The sequence below is a fragment of the Nipponia nippon genome, unplaced genomic scaffold (assembly GCF_047370975.1).
Source record: "Nipponia nippon isolate SJK-2023a ecotype South Korea unplaced genomic scaffold, ASM4737097v1 scaffold_5, whole genome shotgun sequence".
NCBI lineage: Eukaryota > Metazoa > Chordata > Aves > Pelecaniformes > Threskiornithidae > Nipponia > Nipponia nippon.
In genome coordinates, this window is record NW_028262369.1 from 63,518,147 (window position 1) to 63,543,179 (window position 25,033).

The 25,033-nt window shown below is 37.5% G+C and overlaps 1 long non-coding RNA gene across 4 annotated transcripts in view; it reads left to right on the plus strand.

The window, feature by feature from the left end:
- LOC148052287 (uncharacterized) overlaps window positions 1–25,033 on the plus strand; it is a 203,746-nt gene that overhangs the window by 153,062 nt on the left and 25,651 nt on the right. For 2 of the 4 annotated variants that reach the window (XR_015698930.1, XR_015698929.1), the window contains 3 exons: window positions 15,959–16,034; window positions 16,976–17,105; window positions 22,881–23,483. This is a non-coding gene — a long non-coding RNA (uncharacterized LOC148052287). Of the gene's footprint in view, window positions 1–15,958; window positions 16,035–16,975; window positions 17,106–22,880; window positions 23,484–25,033 lie in introns of those variants that run through there. The other 2 variants (XR_015698931.1, XR_015698928.1) reach the window with 2 other exon arrangements.

Genomic DNA, 25,033 nt, shown 5'->3' on the forward strand with positions numbered 1-25,033 from the left:
TCTCCGTGTCTTTACTGTTGTATCTTCCATAATGGAGCTTCAGGAAAACCAGCTCGAGTGTCTTGACATGATGCAGTAATCGTTAGCAATACAAACAACTTTTATCACACTCCTTGTGATTTTACAGAGAAATTTAGTCAGATATTTGAGTCTTAAACTCTTGTTACAGATTGTTAGTTGTTTAGTATTCATTAAAGGCTTTCAGATGCTAATACAGATTGCCGCCAGAAAATGCCGAGCATTTCAAGTTTTGAAAGTTAGTCTGGATTTAATTATACGTGTAAGTAAATCTATCCCTGCTGGAAGTATTGCATCACTGCCTAATGGGGGAAAGAAAGAACAGCCCGTGAGAGGTTCACTTCTCATGGTCTCTTCTGTGTTGATACTGAAAGTCATAGTATTGGTATGGTTTCTTTTTGGAAAGGGTTTTGTTTGCTGTGATTCTGTGCACTTTTATGCCACCCTATACAAACCACTGTAACACTACTGGTCTCAGAATCTACTGCCTTATTTTCTTTTTACAGATTTAAAAGTAGGCAGGGCAAGGCAATCCAGAGATGTCAATGTGACCAAAATATATTAATGGTGATATTCTCCCGTAATGACTGATGTAATGCCCAAGTCTGTGTATGTGTTGCTTTACATACTAAGTTTTAGTTCATTTTTTTTCCTAATAAAAAGCCCAAGTTTCTTCTTAAGTTTCTTTCTCACTTTTCTTCTTCTTTTCCACAGCTAACCTGTTAAGAAAACTTAGTGAATGAAGTCTATTCAGCACTTGTATTCCTTTTTCCCATTGTTCTGATGAGGTACAGTATTACATGAAATGTGCATACTGTTCCAAGCACTTAGTAGGATTTTTGAAATCAGGAAGGTTAATTAATTAAATTAAAAATTTAAAAAATTAAAAATTTAAATTTAATTTAAAAATTAAAACTTTTTCACTTACAAGTTTAGGAAAGGGTGTTACCTTAAAGATTCCTTTTCTTCTGAAGATCCATCTAGGAAGAATCTTTTTTTTTCCTTATACTGTTTCGTTCTCCTTTTTCCTTCTCTTTGCAACCTCAAGGTTAGAAAGATAATTCTCTTAATGATTTTTTTTTAAGATCTAGGACAATTTCCTCTTCATTTTACTTTTCAATATTGCTTGTTCTCATCTGTGTTTCTTGACCCCTCAGGGGCTGTATGCTAAGCTTTCCTTGCCAGTACTGATGTTTGCTAATACAGTGGACCGAATGTATGCAGAATAAAATAGGCATTAATAGGTGTGTTAGAGTCCCAGAGGTCTTGTTGCTGTCAGGCTGCTCCTCCTCTCTTGTGCTGAAGGCACTCTGTCTGCACTGTTACTTGCTTTTCTTCCCCTGAAACAACCAGAGTGCAAAATCATGAGAAAAATACACAACTTGGCATAGTTGAATGTTCCTTAAGTTCCTTCCTTAGCCATCATGTACGTTACTAAAAATTAGCTGAAAATTGGGGATTGCACCTTTATTGATTTATTTTAACATACTTTAACATACTTACTTTAACTTACTTTATACTTTAACACACTTTAACAATTCGTTTCCATTCAGATACTGAAGCTGGTGATAGGTATTTCTCTTTGCTCAAAATTTACTGAGAGCTTCAGCCCATTAATAGCAGTGGGCATTCATTAATATCTGAGTAATGTCATACAAGTTGGCACTTTGTTTCCTGTCCTGCCATCACTTCTTACCACAAGAGTCAGTTTTTCAGGGCATGTAATGAGCCGTCATTGCAGTTCATTGGTGCACGACGATGGGCTGTGAAAAATGTAGCTGGAAGTTTATGGGACGTATGCACGGATTTTTGGTTGCGCAGCTTTAACTATAGTGCTAAGCAATTCAGTTTAAAGGCAGCTCCGTTTTTATGTGAAACCTTCAACAGAAGAATCTGCAATCTATATACTAAAGAACTGGATTAAGGAGATCACTTGCTATTGAAGGAAATACTGAAAGCTGTTTCAAAATTGCCAGCAGAGCTTGGTGCTGTGTTGTATCCTTAATTAGCAAATATAAGCTCTAGAGAAGACTAATTCAGGCATATTCAGTAATGATAAGAGATGTGAAAATAAAATGTCTCTAGGATTCTTCCAAGGCAAAAAGAAAAAAGTGATTTTATTCATACTTGTCATCAGACAGTAGTTTGTATCCGTTCGTAGAGGCAGGTGGATATAAACTGTCTTGGGATGTTCTGTTGTGGGAGCAAGGATCAATACAAAACTTGGCCAAGTCTCAGGTGAGTGTCACGACTGCAAGAGAAGCCCTTGCTTCCACTGATGCTTTTTTTCAGATTTTAAGATTTCTAAACACTGGCCTGGCCTTGGTAGGTAGATGAAGAGTGTTCCGCTTGCATTGACAATAAAAGTGTAAGAAGTGAAATATTGGTTTAATTCATTGTCGTCCCCACATGGCTTGGCAAATCGTGTTTAGTTTGATACTAACGCAGTGCAGATGTGCATCCTATGTGAATTTACACCTAGGGAAACTAACTTTGTTCCTTGATTGTAAGCACGATGACTAAGCACTGTGATGTGTAATAATGTATTTTGTTCTTCTTATAATATCTGCCTTAGGAAGTGTACAGTTTGGAGTACACATTGTAAGTCAAACACTTATGAAACCTTGTTATTCTGCGAATGGGTCCTTTCCTAATTTATTACACATCATCTAGCCAATAAGGTAGAGACTTTATAGAATGTATACATTAATTTACTGAAAAAGTGTGCATGCAAATGTTATTCCCATTTGTCTTCTAGAAGGCAATTAATGTCTCTTTTTCTCTTGTACCAGGTAGCCTACTGGGATATAAAAATAATTAATACCTTGGAAGCATTATCTCTTGGAATCTTATGTTTATTTTATTTAAGGTAAAGCATCTCTAATACAGGTCAAAAAATCAGGCTAAGATTTGTGTTCCCTGGAGATAATTCAGGTGCTTTAACAGAATCTGTATTTCTCCCTGAGGATAGGTCGGTACTGCTGCTGTATGCAGTAACAGGGATTTTAGACAACAATATCAGTATGTCACAATTTGTTGCATTAGTGCAGGTTCCCACATTTCCTTTTCAGTCTCTTAAAATGTTTCTTGGACAGTGTGCTCTCAAAAGAGCTAGGCTTTTCCAAGTGCTAAAGCTACATACTAGAGAATTCTATTAAGTAATCTTATTCTTCATGTTTCAGAAAGAGGGATTTTGTTCCATTTTTAAGGCACAATATACAGTAAATAGTCTAGGTAACAATATTCCAACCCATATGTTCTTCTGTATGAGTCTCTGGTTGCACTTAATTCCAGTCTGCTACTACCATTTGTGATTCAGTTGAAAATACTGTACTGGAAAGAAAAAGCGTTACATAGGCCGGTTGTGTGGTATGGAGGGAAAAGCAAGTAAATTCACCTGTTTTGTGTGCATAAAAAGGGGGTAAGATCTTTACTGACAAACTAGAAATATAAAAAAGTCTGCTTGAGAATAAAAACGTTAATGTGTATCTATCTAAAACATCAGGTTTAGAGCTCGTTTCCATTGGATTCCATATGGATATACCATTCTCCCATTATGGGTATACCACAGAATTTCTGGTGTAGGAGGGTAGGTGTGTGTTGTGGTTGGAACTGCACAACTACTTAGCTGCTGTGTACTTGCCCCGCTGAACAAATACGCTGCCAGCAGCAAAATAGGAGCAGCATGCCCCAGGCAATATACTATACACCTATTAGATTTCAGTGTAGCTTAGAAGTTTTCTCCATGCAATCCATACTTCTGTTTTAAACAAGAGAGGAATAATAAGGGAACTATTTGGGGCATTTTAAACCCTGTTGTAAAACTGCCAAATTAATTTTGTATCTGGCATATTACTTGTTAAGTATCTGATCTATTCTGTCAACGGACTAAATTCTATTCTAATGCAAATGAAAACCAAATTAAGTTAGCCAAACACCAGAATCCTACTGTGTCTCTTCCTCCTTCTGCCTCTCTTATACCACGTTCTAGGGATGACTGTTGCAGGCTTAATAAAGGATTTGATTTCAATTAATGTTACTGTTCTAAAATAAGAACCTTTATTCATCCACAGCTTGAAAGCATCTAGCAGGCTAAAAGCCATTAGTATAGATAAATCCAAATCACACCTGAGTACGTGAGGTGTTCCCCGTGATCTGCAGTCCTTCCCTGCAACCCCTTTTATGACCTTCATCTTAAACAATTAGATCCAAAAAGTGAAGGAAAAATCTTTCCTACAGAGCCATCGGCTAAAGTGGTGCTGAAGTTGCCTAAATTAGCACGTACAAATACCTGAGAGCATCTCTAGTGTGAAAGATGCATCTCACATGGGCTGTTTGTATCAGAGTTTGGCAACCTTTTGCTGGGGCAGGCTGGGTTAGTGCATGTACTGATGCTCTTGCTCCCATTCTCTTGGAAAGCCCTGAAGGCCCCTTGTCACTCTTTCTCCAGATCTCCTTTTTCTTGCCAGGCATTTTCTACTTATTCCCTCTTTCAGATACTCTGATTCTTCATTCTAGTGGGAATCCCTTCTCCAGTGTTTGTTCACAGGTAGACATGCATGACCTTTAAGCACTGCCTCCTGTCCTATGAACTTTCACAAAAATAGGTGGCATGAATCCTACTATCATGTAAATACAGTTACAATATAAAGTTTAGTAGTTCAAAAGGTTTATATATGAAGAATAAATTTTAGTGTGTAAAATTATTTGCAGTACCATGGAACTTGGAATTTGTAGAAAATGTATGCTTAGAGGGCAGCTTTGAAGGAATTAGTCTGTTAATAACAAATAAAAGCATTGAAAGTAATAGTCCTTGTACAGGTTCAACAAAGGTGTTTACTATTTTGTAAATGAACTCTTAGCTAAAAATTTGAAATTGTTATTTTAAGCTTAGTTTTTAGGACTATAAAAATGACCTTGAAAGCTTTCTTAAAATAGAACATTGTGCAATAGCGTGACGTAGTTGAGATATTGAGGCCAGCAGACAAAACAACGTAAACTGTTCTGAAAGAAACGTTCTCAGGGGTGTCCCAGAGCCCTTGTCCTCAGCTATCCTGTGCCTGGGGTCTGCACCCTGGGTGCTGGGGTCCCTTTCTGTAGAAATTGGGGACCTGGGGAGAGGAAAAGGAAGTGGGGGGAAGAAAATGGGTGCCTAGTTCTCGTTCGAACCTAAGTCAGGGTTTAGTACCTTGGAAGTGCTTTTGGTTTCCACATCCTAGGTATGTTAGATGTAGCTTCAACAGCAAAGATAGGCAATTATAGCTTTCATGGCACTGTTTTTACCTAAATGTAATATTCCTATTTACTTGGTCATACCAAGAAATGAGATCCCCAAATGGCTTTTCAAACTGTCATATTTAAATAGATGACCTTAATTTAAGTGCTTTGTGTGCTTTCTTTTGTCCTGCTAGGGGTGGGGGGAAATGGATGTAATTTTTCTAATCAGATGAAAGTTGCAGATGAAATAAAATTACTGGTTGCGTCTTTTATGACAGGTGTCTGCTCCAAGTTCCTTTCCGTATCTACCTCCAAAATTATCTGTGCCCATACTGCATAAAGCAAACATTTCAAAATGTCTACTATACCACTTTCTTTCACCAAAAAAAGGGCCTGATGTTTCCAGTAATATACAGTTTTTCCTATATATTTTCTCAGAAGTTCAAGTGAAATATAAGTATTCCCAATATACTGCAATTCAATGTATTCTCAGAACTGCAGAGTGGCAAAAAAAAAAAAAAAAGAAAGAATATAGTAAGGAATGGTTAAAAAAGTAGAGAAATATTTAGTAGGTGGTGATTTTTTCCTTTGACAGATCTGTGATAGCTTGTAATGACTGTATAAAACGACAAGAGCCAATCTAGATTTGAAAGATAAACATCTAAAAAGCCCAAGATGTGCAAAAGAGGAAACACAAACAAAATGATAATATGGTGATTTAACTATTCTCCTAGCCTATAGAATTTTAGGTCCTTGAGAAGTCTGTAAGAATGGCTTTGGAAGTTCTAGAGAAAAGATGTTTGTTCCTGCCTTAACACCCATACAGATATATTCAGATGCAGAAATTAATTTAAGCTCTAACAAAGCCATAGGTCCAAATGGTATATATTCAGGTTGTGATTATTTTTCAATGATGGATCCAGCTAAAAAGGGAAATTATTTACATACCTAGCAGAAGAGGATTTTGAGAGTTTTGTTTGGAGTGAGAAACAGGAGGGAGGGGCTGGATTCAGTCTTCTGACCCATGAGGTGTTATAACTGGTTAGCTATTGGGATGCAGGACAAAGCATCAATTAAGAAAGCTTCATTTTATCATGTAAAAATGAGATTTGCATGTGCTGGAAACCATCATTCTAGGCAGCCATTATATGTTGCTTAAATAACAAACTGCTTGTCGATATGTTTGGTCCATTTTCAGTCTCTGAAACCATATAATTGCCCGAAGTCTTAATCTCTTAACATTCTCAATAAGCTTTCCCAACTTTCTGACTGGCTAAGGCTCTTATTTAGGACTGTTAGAGATTCAGGACTAGCATGAGTGGTAGCCAGCCACAGGTACAGAACAGCACTCTGAACACCCTGGTCTGTACCTGCTGTGAACTACTCTCTTAATTCCATGTTTGTGTCTCTGAGCTGAGTGTGATAGAGGATTTTGCTTGAGATGCTGAACCACTGCAGGCTGGATATTGCTGGTGTGTACTTCTCCCACAGTGATGCCGACCTGTTTTAATTGCTTGCTCTTCAGAGTATGACTTTGAAATCCACCGTAATCAAACCGAATATGTATGACCTGCTGTAAGATTTCACAGCTAGAGTCCTTTGCAAGAAATGCTGTCTCTGAATTATGCTCAGGGAATGGATTTTCAGGTAGCTTTTTTTTTTTTTTGTGGTATGTCTGCTTAAAAATTCAGCTTCACATATTCTATATGTATAAGGATCTGGGGCAATTGCAACAGAGCAGAGATGGATAGATATAGACCAAGAAAATCTATAATTCTTAAGAGTGAAAGGATCAAAAAAGTATCCATATTTTTGCTTATACAGTTGTTCCTGTAAACTTCAATTCAACTTAATTCTGGAAGTGAAAAAAGCTGTGGAAAATAGAAGGTTGGAATATATTTTGTAAAAGAGGCAAATGAATCTTGCTGGCTTCACCCTCCTTGCAGTTGTCCATATTTCCTGTTCCCCAAATCACCAATCCTATACAGGGTAACAGAAGCTCATCCAGTCAAGCTGCCAAAACATTTCCATGTTACTCCCATGATCAGTCATATACTCAAATTGTTGGGTACTTAAGTCCCAGTTGAAGTAACTAACTTGATTAAAGAAAAATATTCAGGTTCACCTAGATATTGACATTTAATTTTAGAGCAGTTGCAAATATATTAGTTGAACATAAGACAGCAATTTTGAATCATTTGCTCAGCTTTACATGTCAAACAATGAGGGCTGAGATGCACATTGTTTAAATGCTTATTGCCAAGTCCTGATCAAAGCTTTCCTACAAAAATAAAGATTTTATTTATGGAACATAGAGACCCGTTTCCTCTAAATGTCATATAACCCCCTCAAGCTAGTCACAGTCCCTAAAGTGATACGAAGGATATTACTTAGGGTTTCTATAAACTTAAAAGAAAGGGCCGGGGGGCAGAGTGAGGCAGAGAAAAAAGGAGGAAAAAACCCAAACCCAAAACACCTGACCAACTCTGTCTCCTTCTGGAACACCTTCTCATCTGAGATCCATAGTCTGTCTTGAACACTGAATGCTCTTAACTTAAGAGCAGCTGAAGCAGTTGGCAGGCAAATTGAGAGTAGCTACACTGTCATCCATCTCTAACTATGTATTTAATTTGGTAAATATGTAAGCTGTGAGAATGTCCAAATATTGATTACAGTCTGTGGGAACTGGCTGTTTTCTTTAGATGGAATGAGATCCTTTGATACGCACCTCTGTCAAACATTGGAGAGCATTAGGCTGCTATATCTGAGCTTCATATACAGCTTAGTGATATGTTTCCCTCTGGAAAAATTCTTTTATACATTAAGCATCCAAATGCAGAATTTGGAATTAATGAAAATCAACCTCCATGTTTCAAAAATTTAAGAGATTAAATTTGAAATTACTTAATTATGGTATACAAAATATGCAAAAAACCCTGAGTTTTGAACAAAGATTTTTGCAAAAAAAAGAAAAGTTTTATAGCAGTAGGTGTTCCAAATTGTTCAGGGTTTGATTTTCTGTAGGGAAAATTAGCCTTTAAAAATTTGTTTCTACTGTTAATAAATAACCCAGAGATGAAATTTCAATTTTCAGAAAAGCAAAAGAATAGATTATGTTAACTAATAGATGGGAAAATAAATTTTCACTTCCTGAGGAAAGAAACAGATTGTGTCTCCTAATGACTTTGCATTTGTTCAAGTAATTTTGTAGTCAGTTCAGAATGGTTCTGAATTGTATCAACATTTATTATTATTACTAATATCTGGACTATAATAATCAAAACAGAAATATAAAAACGCTCATGAACAGTTGATACTAGAGGGGGATGGACTATGTGTATACACCCCCCTCCAAAAATAATTAAGAATGTATCCAAACATTCTGGCCAAAATAAGCTGAATACTCCTTAATTTCCTGTTGTTGTTTTCTTCTAGACAAACCAAGCTGAAAAGAGACACTGATTTAATTTGGTTAGGAATAGGTTGTCTGTCTGATGCCTTGTTTTCTGCTTGCTCGTATCTTGCCAACAATTATCTTGTCAAAAGGTAATGTAGGCAACAGAGAAGCAGTTAGAAAACTTCTGATAGAGGTAAACTTTTTTACTGCAATAAAACTTGATCTAAAAACAATAAAATGTTCTTATTTAAAGAACTTGTCCGCATGTTTTCCTGTAAAACAAATGCTGCCTTTACAATTGATGTTTCCTGGACCTGAACCTCTGCACGTTAATGCAGATTATGGCACAAAACAGATTTAGACCTGAAATTAAGATTAATTAGAGAAAGATTGTATAGAGCTGGGTCTGTGCTGTTTTCCAGTGCCATTTGTTGAAAAGGATGTAGCTGGAATGCTTCTGCCCTCAAAGTGTCCTCATGGGAACTGGGACATTGGGACTTTGTAGCTAGGAGCAACCTGGGACATTACACACTGCTGGCTTCCATGCCAATGAGGCAATATCTGTAAGAAGGAGCAATCTCTTTTTAGTCTTTTATTGATTAGTATAATCAACTTTAAACTCTGAGCAATTTTTCTCCATCTGTTTTAGCTTTAAAGGTTTCTGTTTCTTGCTCAGATCAAAGAAAGCTCTAGTGTCCAAAAGATGATCTATTTCTTTCCAAAAATAGCAGTTGAAAATATTACCTCTCCCTCCAGTCCTTGACTTATTTATGTCCTTAAATCATCTTGGGTAAAACACTGCTGGTACTTTTGGTGTGTATGTGGCTATTTGCAAACTCTGCCCAGTGAGAAACTGGACATTTGTTTAAAGTCTGGGTAATGGAGATATATATATGTATACACACACATACATGTCATGTATAGAGGCTATAAATATACATCTGGATCAATGTGAAGCCTAAAAATCCATTTAGGCATTGGATTTCTTGATGCAATGACATCTGACTTGGCACTTCTACCTATTGGACAAGCTTAGGGGAGAAAAGGGATCCTCTTCTTATAGATGTGGCTTGAAATGTTACAGAATCATCAACGTGGGAGTGAGGAAGGTTGGGCAGTCTGTGGTGGGGTAGAAAATTTGGTCTTCTGTTGGATTTAGAGTTGCAGAATAACTTTTGACAGCAGTTCATGGCAAGTTTTAAAGATTTATAAAAAGTTGTACGTCAGCTCTCAGGCAGTATGCTGGCTTGTTTGGGATAGAGTTTTGGCTTGAAGATGTCTTCTGTACTTGGATGCAGTAAATGTAAGGATTCAGGCTAAAAGGCAGAATGAGATTGAATTTACTGCTTGGATTTTTCTTTCAGGAAGACTTGGAAACTGATTATGCATTTAATAATGCAGAAGCACATGATGGCTGAAACATAATTTTCTTTCTTTACTTTTGTAGTTCTTTTGTAAAGGTTGCAATATCATCTTTTGGAGCAAGTTCAGATGCTTTGAGTTTTTTACATTTACTTTAACAGCAAATATTGAAAGTATGGTAATGTTATTTGCCTTAAATTGGGGGGGGGGGGTGAGGCAGAATCCTGGTGTTTAGTAATAGAAGGAAAAACTTTTATTAAAAAGTTTGTATCTGTTGATACTTGTAATGTCTAGAAATTAAAAAAATTCTTACACCTTTTAAAGGAGACATTAACAGGGTCGTAATCAAAATACTGTCCTTTACACAGCTGTGATTTGGCTGATTTTGCTGAGTTATCATGGCATCAAAACTCATTTGCTATTGTGTAATCTAGCTATGAGACTGTTAAAGAAAATGTTTTTTTAACGAAGCTTATATACCTATTGTTTTGGCTTTTGGTAGTAATTCTGGAAAATTATTTTCCCTTTTGCTGAATGGGAGTTTTGGACTAAAATTACAGAGTAATTACACCATGTCTGTGCAGAAAATATGCCCCCGTTTCTTCAGAGGGGGGAACTGAATTGTGACCTCCAATTCCAATTACACTAAATCACTTCTGAATGTGTGACGTTCTCTAGTAACACTTTTGATGAATAACTTGTGATACTTCCCAATTTACTAGGCCCATAACCATCTTTACTGTTTTTTCAGTATCTAATGCAGTGTGACCTGGTCCCACAATTCTGAACCCCACATTGTGGCTGTAATTAAAGTGCATTAATAATATCAACTGTTTGTTAAAATTAATCTGAAAATAATTGTGACTAATGAAGGACCCTAAGAAAATCATGATGGCATTCATAACAGTTCATGAGTTGAAAGAGAAGCAAAACATTGTTATAGAAATGTTTGAACTTTTCTGCCTATGCTTAAATATTCACAAAAGTTTGGAAATGGTTTCTGGCACCTCATTGCCATGGTGATCAACTCTGTGCATGATATAACACATGAGTCAGTGTGAAACAGAAACCCAACCATTCCTTCAGCTGCTGTATTTGTTTACCTTTATATACGCTGTGAAGAAAATATTTTGCTTTCCCTATTAGCCATGAATAACGTAGCAGCAGAGGCTGAAGGACGATGTAAGGGACGGGTAGACAAACACTGGAGGAAGAAAATATATAGGTAAATATAATCTTTGGTTGTTATTCCAATTCCAGGGTGCAGCAATGATTGGGGCTGTCTGCTGCCAGAACAAAGATGCTCAAGACTTTATATTGGCTGATATAGAAGTCTCTCTGGTAGCACTAACACCAAGGATGTTATTGCGTTGTGTAAAGAAATCATGAGGCTCTGAACTTAAGGATCAAACATTGCTGCTAAGGTTTCTATTCCATACCTCTATTTTTAATTTTCATGGTGATCTTTGTCTAAAATTTGGCTTCTGCTTGAATTTTTATCTTCTTTTTGCTTGTAATTCATAATTTTTAAAATTTGCCTGAAAAGACTTTGAAATACATAATAGTTTAACTGGGCAATGTTCCTATCTAGTCTGGGTCTGTCTGTCTTTTCAGCCTCCTACATTTCTGAGACGTCAGGTTGTTAAATAAGGGTCATGTTCTCCAGATTGATTAATTTTTATTTTTTTCCTTCGCACACTCTGCATTGTGTTGCAGAGAGCGGGAACTGGTTGAACCAAATGAAGGGTTGGACTCGATGATCTCAGAGGTCCTTTCCAACCTTAATGATTCTATGATTCTATGAGGGGCAATGGAAAACACATTGCCTGTAAAACTTTAAGCCTAAGGGGAAGCCAGTGGGTTGACAAAAGGTTGAGTTATCCAGTGTCGGATCGCTGCCCCCTCCCCTTCACGCTACATACTTGCCACAAGGCAAAACAGTTCTCTCTTTTTTATTTCTGTCATCTTCTGAACTTTTAAAGGTATTAAATCAGCTGAATTGCACCAAATTTAAGTTTCAAATTTTTTTTAGCACTTTTTCCAATGTGGGGTTTCATAAAAGGTATGCCCTTTAGCATCAGATGAAAAAACTTTGAGAATTAAATCACAGCATTATTGTCCCATCTTTTGTCTATTATATTAGAGGTGTTTGGACAAATGGTAATTGTGGCTATTTTCATCCCCTACCTCCTTTTTGCATTTGTGAAAATGCAGGCTGCTTCATGAGCTTATGTTACAGCTACTTTTGGAGGGACCTCCAGCTCTGTTTCTAGACCACAGCTCCCAGGACATTTGAACTTTTGGATGTTTATGTGGGCTATTTCTTTCTGGATTTCCCCATTGGCGAATGTATGTGCTGTGTAAAACTGATGGCAATGCCCAAAACATAATGCAAAGAAGAAAAGAAAAAGAAAAAGCTATGAAACTAATGTGAGCTGATGTAAGCTGCCAAGGAAATGACAAAGGAATAAAAAAAGGAATAATTTTTTCTGACAAAAAATAAAAGACAAATAAAAGGTAGAGGGCTGTGCAAGAACCTTTTGCACTTTCTCTTGGATCTGCTTTGTCCTTATGCTTGTAGTGAGATTTCTCCTGGCAGCATTTGTGAAGGGTATTTTTTGTGAAAAGCCAGTTTAAGAAATGAAGCAGTGGGGAAAGTGGAATTACCATGAATTATTTCTCTCTCTTGCCCTGATCAGATTCTGTTTCTCTCTCTGGCAATTCTGCCAGCTGCAGAGCAAGGCAAGCAATTCTAATTTGAAGATGTTGATCTTTTTTTCTGTTGAGATTTACATTAAACGTAATGGTTTAGAGGGCTCCAGTCAGGGAAGTTTACCTTTACAGACAGTATGATAGTAGCCATGTGCCATTGCCAGCCACCTCCAATTCTACTTTATTCTGTAAAACTCATTAGTGGCAGCATGTTTTGCAACATGCAGGGAATACCACACATATAGTCACAATTAATGAGAAAAAAATCATGCTAGTCTTTAATTATCTATCCTGAGATATTAGTCGTGTGCTTCTACTTACTCCCACCTTTACTCTTCTGTAACAAAGAGCCTTTGCTGGATAATGAAACCATAGCTAGGTAGGAGAGCTGATGTTTCTGTGGGTAAACATTATGGCACTGTATAAAAATTAAGGATAGGAATTAAATGGAGCAGATCATCTTGAGTGCCATTACGTGGCACGTGTGGGACAACCGGGGGATCAGGCTCAGCCAGCGTGGGTTTATGAAAGGGAGGTCCTGCTTCACTAACCTGGTCTCCTTCTATGACAAGATGACCTGCTTAGTGGATGAGGGAAAGGCTGTGGATGTTGTCTACTTGGACTTTAGTAGGGCCTTTGACACAGTCTCCCACAGCATTCTCCTGGAGAAACTACCTGCTCATGGCTTGGATAAGTGCACTCTGCACTGGGTTAAAAACTGGCTGGATGGCCGAGCACAGAGAGTGGTGGTGAATGGAGTCAAATCCAGTTGGTGGCCGGTCACGAGTGGTGTTCCCCAGGGCTCAGTGTTGGGGCCGGTCCTGTTCAGTATCTTCATTGATGACCTGGATGAGGGGATCGAGTGCACCCTCAGTAAGTTTGCAGACAACACCAAGTTGGGTGGAAGCATCGATCTGCTGGAGGGTAGGAAGGCCCTACAGAGGGACCTGGACAGGCTGGATCGTTGGGCCAGGGCCAACTGTATGAGGTTCAACAAGGCTAAGTGCCGGGTCCTGCACTTGGGTCACAACAACCCCATGCAACGCTACAGGCTTGGGGAGGAGTGGCTGGAGAGCTGCCTGGCAGAAAAGGACCTGGGGGTGTTGGTCAACAGCTGGCTGAACATGAGCCAGCAGTGTGCCCAGGTGGCCAGGAGGGCCAATGGCATCCTGGCTTGTATCAAGAATAGTGTGGCCAGCAGGACCAGGGAGGTGATAGTGCTCCTGTACTCGGCATTGGTGAGGCCCCACCTCGAATACTGTGTTTTGGGCCTCTCACTACACGGACGACATTGAGGTGCTGGAGCGTGTCCAAAGAAGGGCAACAAAGCTGGTGAAGAGTCTGGAGCACAAGTCTTATGAGGAGTAGCTGAGGGAGCTGGGGTTGTTTAGCCTGGAGAAGAGGAGGCTGAGGAGAGACTTTATTGCTCTTTACAACTACCTGAAAGGAGGTTGTAGCGAAGTGGGGGTCAATCTCTTCTCCCAAGTAACAAGGGGTAGGACAAGAGGAAACAGCCTCAAGCTGTGCCAGGGGAAGTTTAGGTTGGATATTAGGAAAAACTTCTTCACCAAAAGGGTGGTCAGGCAGTGGAACAGGCTGCCCAGGGAAGTGGTTGAGTCTCCATCCCTGGAGGTATTTAAAAGACGGGTAGACGTGGTGCTCGAGGACACGGTTTAGTGGTGGACTTGGCAGTGCTAGGTTAATGGTTGGACTTGATGATTGTAAGGGTCTTTTCCAACCTTAACGATTCTATGAAATAATACTGATCAGAAACATTTGAAGCAGACTGAGCTTATGAACTTTACTGGAACCTACTATTTTCTGACTGCTTTTTATAAAGCAAGGGTAAGTGTCACTAGATATGGTCTCCTATTTATAAAGAGTAGGCTCTTTGATTCTCCTGTTTCTGCACAGCACTGTATGACTGATCCTGCCCATGTTGGATTATTTTGACTCTGCTGACATCCCCACCTAGCCTTCATGTTCAATTCAAAGCTAAGGCACTTTACAGCCTCTAGCAGTCTAATCTGATTTAAGCTTTCAGTGGAGCTTAAACATTTGGTAATTTTGACTGTTTATAATTTTAAAAAATGCAGTAAAGTGTTTTTTTTTGTTCTCCCCCCCGCCCCCCAAGTCACCTGTTTTGTGGCTTTCATTGCTTTCCAAAAAAAAGTTAATTTATCAATTGACTAACCCAGCTAGGTCTGGATTTTCTTTTCTGCTACTAAGTGCTCACCAGGATACCTTACGCTTTCTTCATATGTGATTTCTGAAACATTTCAGAGCAAAACCAGCATGTATATACAGCACTGGCAACAACGTGTTTGCTAAATCATCTGACAACTAAGATGCGCACCTACATAGGTGTATTTATATGGTGGTTTTAACAGTTTACTGGATGTTTTTGCAGTGTGTAACATGGCAGGTGCCACTGGAGGGCTTGCAAGCTGTTTGAAGTTATCCTTCGCTAACCCCATGTGCTGTATTCATAATTTTTGCTATAAAATCGTACTCTAGGTAAATCATGAACACTGTGTGATTGTGATTTGACTGAAAATAATTATTCAGGTAGTTATTGACCATCACTGATGTATTGATTGCTCTCCTAATAGAGCTACCACAATACACTGCCAGGTCTTCAGCTCTCGGCCACTAATTATTTTGGTCTATAGATCCTTTCAAGAAGTTGCATGTAAAAAGCTAAAAGCAGAAATACAACTTTATATTTATATTCAGAGTGATCCATTGCTGACAGGCATTGTAATACAGTTCAGGAAAACAGTATCTCACAGAGCTAGAGGGTAATCACCTGGAAAGTTGGATTTGAACTTGATGTATGTAGGAGTGCTGAGGTTTCAGCATGACAGCTCAGGGATGCAATAGAGGAATGCGTAACACCACCGAGAAAGAAATAGTTAAGATAACACAAAATAGAACAGAGGAAGCCAGGAAGAAGTGATAAGAAATGGTAGGAACCAGAACACTCCATTGCATTTATGGTAGAAATAAATTTAAGAGCGGCTCAGAGACTATGCGGCTTAATTAAGCCTATTAAAAGAGTGTTAAGAGAGCTGTAGCTGGACAGACAGCTGCCTGATGATGGAAGAAGTCAGGAACCAAAAAAACTTCAGAAAATCAGCACAAAGAAACTGCTTCTTGTTGCTGAAGAACTGAACTAAAAATGTCAACTGGTTGGAATTACAAGTAAATAGCAAATTAACTCTTTGCTTTTGTGTTTTTTTTTTTCTATAGGTTCTGAATGGAAGCCACTCTTTGTTCCTCCAGTTTTTCCATCACTTATTTGAACTGAAACGATTTCTGTGTGCAAGTGAGTACTAATTCTCCACATATGTTAGACAGAAAATTGGAAATACATAACAAGTGAACCAGAAAATGCCACATTTCTTTCAGCCTATTTCATTTCAACGTTTCAGGGATGTGCAGTCCTTAGGAAAATTTGATCTAAAAGTGTTACTATGCTTTTTTAGGGAAAAAAAAAAAAGTGGCTAAATTTATTAAAGCTATTTAAAGTATGGGTATAATTCACAAATCCTCATTTCTGATCACTTAAGGTCGTTTTTCAGTAGGGATTTCTGTCTCTCTTATGTACTGTAAGTATGTTGTGCAGTTATATTAGGCAGAACTTCATACTATTTAAATGTCTATAGTTTTAAGAGAAAAGTATCGTCAGAAGTAAGCTACTCAATAATAGGAAGACTCTGGTAAAAATTAATCAGTCTAGTATAAAGAGCTCAAATTTGCCACTTATTATGTGCGTGTGCATAATGCAATGGTGTTGCACTGGAAGTGAAACGGAGGAGTTGCGGAGTAGTCTCCAGTACTCTGATGGCACTTAATTCCTATATATTATACAATGTGGAAAGAAAAACCCTCCTGGAAGATGGTGAGCTCTGATTGCACACAGATGATGTACTGTAAGAGAGGATTGTTATTGTCAATGATACATCTGCAGAGTATACGTAGAAAGTCTTTAGCAAAATTGCAGTTAGCAGAGAAAACAGTAAACAATTGCCTTCCCAATGTTGCTTAAGATCAACGTAGCGACAGGCTGTGCAAACATGGCATGAAAACTCAATGCTAAGTTTTCATCCCTGAAGAACAGAGAAGGAGGCTTCTCTAGCTATTGTTTTTTAACCCCTATTTGGAATGGTCTGTGCTCTATCCTGAAAGATACTCTGCAGATCTCTAAATAAGAAGGTTCCCACATTCTTCTGGGAGAAACTACTGTTCTGCATTTTCTTCTTAAAGGCAGTCCTGTCAGAATTCAGACACCTCAGCAGCCTGAAAATAGTTCAACCCCAACTGTATTGCGATTGCTACAATGGTATTTGTTGTAGGATAAGATGATAATCTTGCTATCTCTACATCATTGGTACAGGTAAGACCTAGAACAGTTTTCAATTCACAGGTCCATATAGACATTTAGTTCCTGTTAATGACAATGACAGGCTGTGAAGTGTCTAAAATTCCATGTAATGTCTGTTTTGAGCTTAAGCTTGTAAAAATGCAGCTAGAATAGTGCTGGAGAGTAAACAACATGCAAGCTGCACGTAACAATTTTTGATTTATATGCTGCACTGAGACAAAACAAAGGCATTCAGAAAGTTTTCACCCACAGTTACTCCTACACTAAAAACTGCAGGTTGACATCCCCCAAGCCAATAATGAAGAGGTAACGGCCGTATGGGGGACTTTTTGGTCTTTTTGTTGCTGCTTTAAATGAATGAGATGGCGGGGGGAAGGGGGAAAGTACAAACTGTTATAACAAGAAGGCTAAATTCATGTCTAGTTTTATACTGATGCAAATACATGTGAGATTCATTTTGCTACTGGGGGTGAGTTTGGAGTTGCACTGGTGTAAGTGCTGACTTGTGTGTACTGTATTAAACATGTTCCCACAGAAAGTACAAACTAAAATGCCTTACAGAGTCCATGAAACTTAGCATCCTTAGGGGACTTCCTCCCTGTTCGCATAATTTTACTGCTTCATTTATTCACTAAATGACTATTTTGCCATACAGCTGAGGTGGATACTTGAGGGGCAGCAGATCTGTACACTTTGCTGTTCTCCATGCAGCTCGGCCGTCTGCTCCACCCACCCACTCCATCCTATACCAATAACTCTTCTAGCAATGATAGCCAGGAGTCACAAGCTTTTAAAAAAACAAAACAAAACAAAAAAACCCCAACAAAACAAAAACAAACCCCCCAAAAAAACCCAACAACAAACCTTTAAGGTTTATGAGGTTTTTAAATCTGGGCTTTTAATTCTACATCTGTTAGGTATTGCTAAAATCCATTATAATATAATAATATCTGAGGTAAAATAGAAAAAGAAAGGAACAGTAGTAGTTCTTTTAAAGGATGCTTTTAATACTGCTTTTACTGCACATGCTTTCTGCCTCACAGCTAGGTGCAAACAAGATGACTATTCTGAGATCTGCGTGAAGGTAGTAACTTTTGTGATGAGGGCAGAAATTTTAATTATAGAGAAACGCATACTGCTTTACTTATGGCTCTGTTAGAAATTTCCATTTTTTACTTTTATAAATGCCTTTTATACAGTCTTTATATGGATTGTACAGCCATTGGAAATAAAACTTTTTCCGTAACAGAAATGAATGTTAAGAACAAAAATAATCTAGAAAAGTACATAAAGTAACACTGGCAGTTTCAGGTGCGTCTGACCATAAACTACTAGCAAAGTGAGAAAGAAACAGCTTTTCTTTTGTCATCCAGAGTAGGTCCTGCCAATTTTTGTCTGGACAGTTAATGTAAACCCCAAGGTTCTGAAAATTTTGTATGTCCCATCTTGCTTCGTTTAGTTCTCAGGGCTCCAGCCGAAGAGGTCACCAAGCACTTCCTTTGGAAGATTGATTCAGTGACTGCTAAATTTCACTGTCAAGAATAATTCTTACTTTTAGCCTGCATTTTCAATGTCAGGAACATTTCTTGATGTTCAGTCCATATTTGACCTTTCTTAAGTTCCTTGTATATTAAAGAACTTCTCATAAATAGGCTTAGATAAATCCTACTCCTTAGTGGTTTTTCTTTAGTTCTTACTTTCTCTCACCATCAGTTCGTCCTGTTTCTAGTTAACCAACATAACTTTTTTTTTTGATCCCTTAAGGGATTATTTGTTCTTGGAGGGAGACTGTATAAAATATGTAGAGCGTTACTGTAATTGGTATGTGTGTGTGTGTATATATATATATATATATTTTTTTTTCCCCCCAAGTGAAAATTCAAGTATATATTTTAAGTGAATCAGTAAGACGTGGTAGGAGTTTTTTTGGGATGAGATTCTTCTAGGACCAATCTCAACACGGCAAGTGTATTCAAGTTTTATGAGTAGTTTGTCCTGAAACATTAATTTTTTTCTCGCCAGCAATAAATATGTAGTCTTGGTCACTGGGTACTCCACAAGGTCAGGAGGGTAAGTTTTGGTGCACTGTCTCTTAGAAAGCAAGGACCTATCCTCATGACCAGTTTCAGTAGAAAATGTAACTAGGTATCGTTTTTTAAATGCTTCCTATCAGGCCAAATAATGGCTTATAATTGATTGGTAAATGTGTCGGTTGATAACTAATAATGTTTCATTCCTCTGAAATATTCCCTGCAAATAGCTCAGTCCAATTAAAGTACTTGGTTTATTGATCTATGTCCTATTCTTTCTTTTTCATCTTGCTGCAAGTCCTTTCATCCTTCTCTTACTACTGGGATTCATCAGTTTTAGTTTACATCTGCATTTGCAGATGGCTCTGAAATACAAGCTCCTGTTTGAAAGTTGTAAAGTTTCCACAGGCTTTGCTGGGCAGGATCAGAACTTGTACTCGAAAGATGCTAAGGTTTCTGTCTCTCTCCCTGCAAAGCAATTACTTGCATAATTAATTAAAACAGCTTAGCGTATGTTTCCATAAGGCACTACTTCGGCACTGTGGAAGGACCTAAATGTAGCGAAAATTTTTTTGTTTGTTTGTTTGCTTTTTTATTGAGAAGTGACCTTCTGCTGTCTTTGTGACTAAAGCCATTACAAATAATATGCAGCATTAGGATGAGACAATCTGCCCGATGGTCTATTTAAATTTTAGTGCCACTTTTTGGCCTATTTTTTTTTAACCGGTAGAAAAATATAGCTACAAAGCAGCAAGATCACGTTTTGTAGAAGTGGAAACTTAAACAGATAAGAGACAAAGCTACAAGTTAACATGTATGGAAATATTAGAAAGATGCCTACAGTACGTCTGGGATATTCAGTGCTTGTATCTGTACAGGAGCAAGCAATTGTTGCTCTGGCTGTTTGTATTTGCCTAACCTTCCATTATCAAATAAAATCCAGAACAAAATACAATTTCTGTCTGAGACAAATATGACTAGAATCCCCAGAAAGACTCTAAAGGTCAGATCACCTGTTTTGAAATATTGCTCCCCAGTATCTACAAAGTCTTAGTGACATTAAACAGTACAACGTGTAGTTTGCTAGAGGGTACCCCAGTGTTATATATTTAAAGCACAAGCTGTAACCTAGACATAAATAAATAAAAAATATTCTGTGGTGAAAGACTTCCAACTCTGACCACTATTTGTGGAATAAGAATATTGTGGAAACTGTTTTTAATTTGGCAGCAGGTGAACTCCAAATCTTTGATGCTTCTGGCACTTTGTCTGCTGGTCTGGTCAGATAGTGGCTCTCACCGAGTCCAGGGACTATTGCTAAAACTGACTTCCACACCTATTTATTTTGAAAAGAAAAATGGTGATTGCTTTATGCATAAATGGACAAATATTTGCATTTTATAATTGTTTACACAGAGATTAGGAAAACTGAATCATAACAAGGTGCTTTTCTTCCTTTGAAAGGGGGTAGAATTTTAATTAGCAATATTTCATTTTTAGGAAATATGGGACTATAGGAGGCTTGTTGCTGCTGTTATATTCTTTTTCTTCTACAGTGAGTTTTACCAGGAGGCTTCTTAACTAATACTGAAATCTTATCTTGGACATCTACTTAAATTGAATTAGAAAGTAACTTAATTAAAAAAGTAGACAAAAAGGCAAGTATATCTAAAAACATTAATTGGAAAACATCTTTTACAAGGGATTTATATGTGGGAAAGAGAAAGAGAGTAATTTTAATGTTTACCGAATTCTCAAAGCTAACTGCACACAGAGTTATATAACACATCTGTCTACTAAAAAAAAAAAAAATGTAAAGATTGTACAGGGACACATATGATTACTAGGACTGAAACCACAGAGGTTCAGCAAAACCGTTGGTGGTGATAAGCAAAGCTTTTCAAATGTGCAAATGTTAGCCAGTTAATTTCTATGGGGAAACAAAAAAGATAGTTCTGGAAATCAGTGGAAGTTAGATATGTAATCTCCAGGGATGCCTTTGACAATTTCCTTTGTAGAGTTAATCAGTAAATGAGAAGACATAAGTGAGAGATGGGGTGAATGTGTATGTAGGTAACTACAGCCACATACAGATATAACTCTGATATTCTGGTCAGCAAGAGCAACACACAAACAGCAGAAGCACAATTCCAGAGAGCAAGCAGAGTTATGTGCAAAAAAGAAAACTCTGAGGGGAATTAAGGCTGAAATGAGAGATGTTTCTGTAAGTGACTGCTTCCATATTACCACAATAAGATTATATTTAGTTTCTCAGGAGATACTTTCTATGATTAAATTTCACTCCTGAACTACCCTGGATTCAGCACATGATTGAGTCACCTTGAATCCAATGATCATTGAAATGAGAAAAATCATATTCAATGTTAAAATAATCATTTTTACTCCATGTAACTCATTTATAACACACTTCTCTGTTAACACACTGCTGCCAGAAACCATTTCAAACTGTGGGAAAATATATAGGACTTCAAGTGTAACTGAGATTTTACTACTTTCACTTAAGTATGCAAAAAGTTGAGTACTTGTATTCTAAGCGTATTTGTTTAGGAGGCTTTCCATAATGCACAGCAAATCTGAGAGGCAAAATGTTAATGTCAATACACTGTGTTAAAGGAAGCATTTAATTGCCTCTGTTGGTTACATCTATATTGCTTTTTAGTGGCTTGATCATTCAATAATGCACAATTTTACCTCTGAGTGGTTTAGTATAGCTTGGGGGGGGAAAAAGCCACATTCCATATATTTACAGGATTTCTTACAGTTAGAAAACAGCAAGCAATCTCCTGTCAGGTGCTGAAGATCACCAAGGTACTGAATCAGCTTTGTTGAGGTCAGGTCCTGGGCCCTGTTATCTTCTAAGGAAACTCTGGTTTAAACTGAAAAGCTTCCATTAAATTAAACTGGCAAAGCAGAACAGCCTCTTGCTGTTGATCTCGTACTTGCAGAATGACACATTGGGTTGTCACTGTAGCAGAGTTAGGATCACACTTCATAAGATTAAATTCCTTGGTTTTATTTTCTTGTTTGTGTATATATCTCTCAGCCTAATTGAGTTATGGTCTAAGCTTAGACCTTTAGTTTAGCCTTAACAAAAAAAAAAAACAACAAGGCTTTGAAATCTTCAGTCTTACCAAATTTTTATCACTGGCATGAGCAGCTGGAAACACAATTAACCTGTTACCAATATCAGGTTTTATTTATCCTCAAGCTCAAACCATTGATGTTATTGATCTGCTTTAGGGCTAATCGCTCCACTGTGTAATCTAGGAAGTTGTTACATCTTTCTGTGGAACTGATGTGTTTCAAACTGTAGATTAGGACCAGTATAGTACAAACACTAATAATTCCTGTGGTAAGATTGTGTACTAGGGAGATAAGGATATTTCATTGCTGAAAGGGGATTAACCACTCACTATGACTGTGTTCTGCCTCTTTCTGGCCACACAGGAAATATTAGTGTTTCCACCCCTTATATTAAGTTAAAAAAGGGAGAGTAGAAAGATTTGTCCTAATGGTATTTCAAAATCACTAAATATTTTACTTTACAGCTGTGAGGTTAAGCAAAAGTAAAATGCAGAGCTTTGAGCGCTTCATCCTTTGCAAGACTAGACAAAACATGTTTAATCATTTTTTTCAGCCAAAGTACAATGTCCTGTGGTGTCTTTTGACAGATTATCTTTGGGTCTTCAGTAGGCAAAACACCTGATGAAATACTTCTGAATCTTGTAATCCGTAGATCCGTGTTGACTTTTATTGGATGGAGACCAGATCCCTGCAAGAGAAAGCCTGAGAAACTGGGAATGGAGGTGGTAACACGTGAAACGGGGTCCTAGCAAAGTCTGAGATTTCAGTACTTTTTATATAAAATACACGGAGAGACAGATCTGCTTCTGAGAGTAATGATGGTAATGTTATGGATCTGTCTTAGGCACTATAAAAGAGATGCATGATGATTATCAGGAGGCAAGAGCTGGTATCCAACAAAGGTTTTTAGCATTTGACACTCCATTATTTTAACAGATGGAAAAGTGGCCATTGAGATGTATTCCTGCTTAATCAACAAAATCAGTTTTCACGCACAAGCCACTATAAAAGGATTGCTACGTTGTTTACAGGTGATTCAGTGACTGACTTAAAAAAGAAAAGCTTTTAGTTTTTGCTTGTGATATTATTCATCACTGCTGGTAAAACTGCAGTCTTAACGTAAAAATAACTGCTAGTGTTTTATTTGGAATAAATGATTTTTAGTCAAGAATTATCTCCTTAACTTGCCTTCATGACCATAGACTTGCTGGTGTTAATTGAAATATGCTGGGCATATATACAGACTTAATGTGGTGGTGTGTGTCAGTCTTTTCCATGTAGGTCTGTATTGCGGAAAAACTCACAGGATTGTTAGATTTTTATCTTACTGACTGTATTTGGTGTTGTACAGTTTAATGGCAGCAAAGGTTTCCATGTTCTGCTGAATCCTGCCACAATTTATTGTAAAGTGGTTATCTTTGAACCTGAACGTTTAGAAAAAATCCATTGCACTGTAGAATAGAAACTTTGTCTACATGAAAATGTGTGGCCATTTAATTTAAGGAAGGATTTAAAATAAATTACTGTTGAACTAGTGCAAAATGACTTCATGAGAAAGGTGAGCAAACAGCAGAAGATATAGAGTATTAACTGCCTGTTCTGTTTCAGTTTTCCCCTATAAGGTTAATTATTTTTAGTGCAATTATTAAAACACAGCAGAGGACAGGAACAGAATAAAGAACAGGTCAAAGAACTCTTACATCAGTTAATGCTGTCAGCTAAACAGGTTCTGATGAATTTTACTTTAGGACGTTTCAGAACTAACTAAAGCAATGTCTGTGCTTAAAATTGGGTAAAATCCCAGAGAACTAGAGAAGGCCCAAAATAAGCATTATTTCCAAAGACAGATGGAATACAGAGTGTTTCAGGAAATATTAAGCAGACAGCCTAATTACAAAATGCAAAAAAGATGCTGTAAAATTAAATAATCCATATGTATATATGTAGAAACTGTGAATAAGCTGCAGATATGGTGGACTGTCAAGAACAAATCATACCTCTTCTTTGACTGCTCATAACATGCTTAAATGAAAAGGATGTGAGGTTAGGGTAAAGCAGCAGATGTAATAAAATTTTGGTAAAGATTTGTACGTAACCCTCTACAGCATTTGAAAAAGCAATCAATAAGCACATTGTCTTAGCGAAATTGTTGTAAAATGTACCCACTTTATACAAGAGGCAGACACCCTAACCCCCCCAAATAAAAGCAGATATCAGTATTTGCTTGTGAAGTTGGAAGGACTTTTTCCTCTGAGTTTGGTACTGGACGCCATTCTGTATCCTATAGAGTAGTGAGTTTTGTAGTCAGAGTGTCTGACTATACTTCTATTCCATTTTAAGGTTTTATAGTATATAAAACCTGGTACTCATTAATTACAAGTAACTAAATTTGCACATCAACTGCATAGGCAGGACACCTGCAAAACCAAAAGCTGGTATGTCCTATAGTAGAAATGTTCTGCCGTAAAATTTTTTTCTTATTTTGCTTTGCTTTTATTGTGTGAAGATTCTTCAAAACAAATTAGGATAGGTGAATTAATGACAAAACTGGCATAATACACATCCCTTCGGTGGTTTTTTGAGAAGCTTCCACACTCCTGGGGTTTAACAACGCTGTCATTTGCAATCTGTAATTTTCCTGTTTTCTGCAATGAATAGAGGATTAAAGATCAATTAGGTTTCAATCTGAGCACTAGTCCAAGCTTCGGACAGCTTTCCATTTTTCAGATTTATATCTGAATGTAAGCACAGTTCATTGTTCCAGCAAACTTTACATTTAATGTATTTTGCTGTGTCCCCACACAA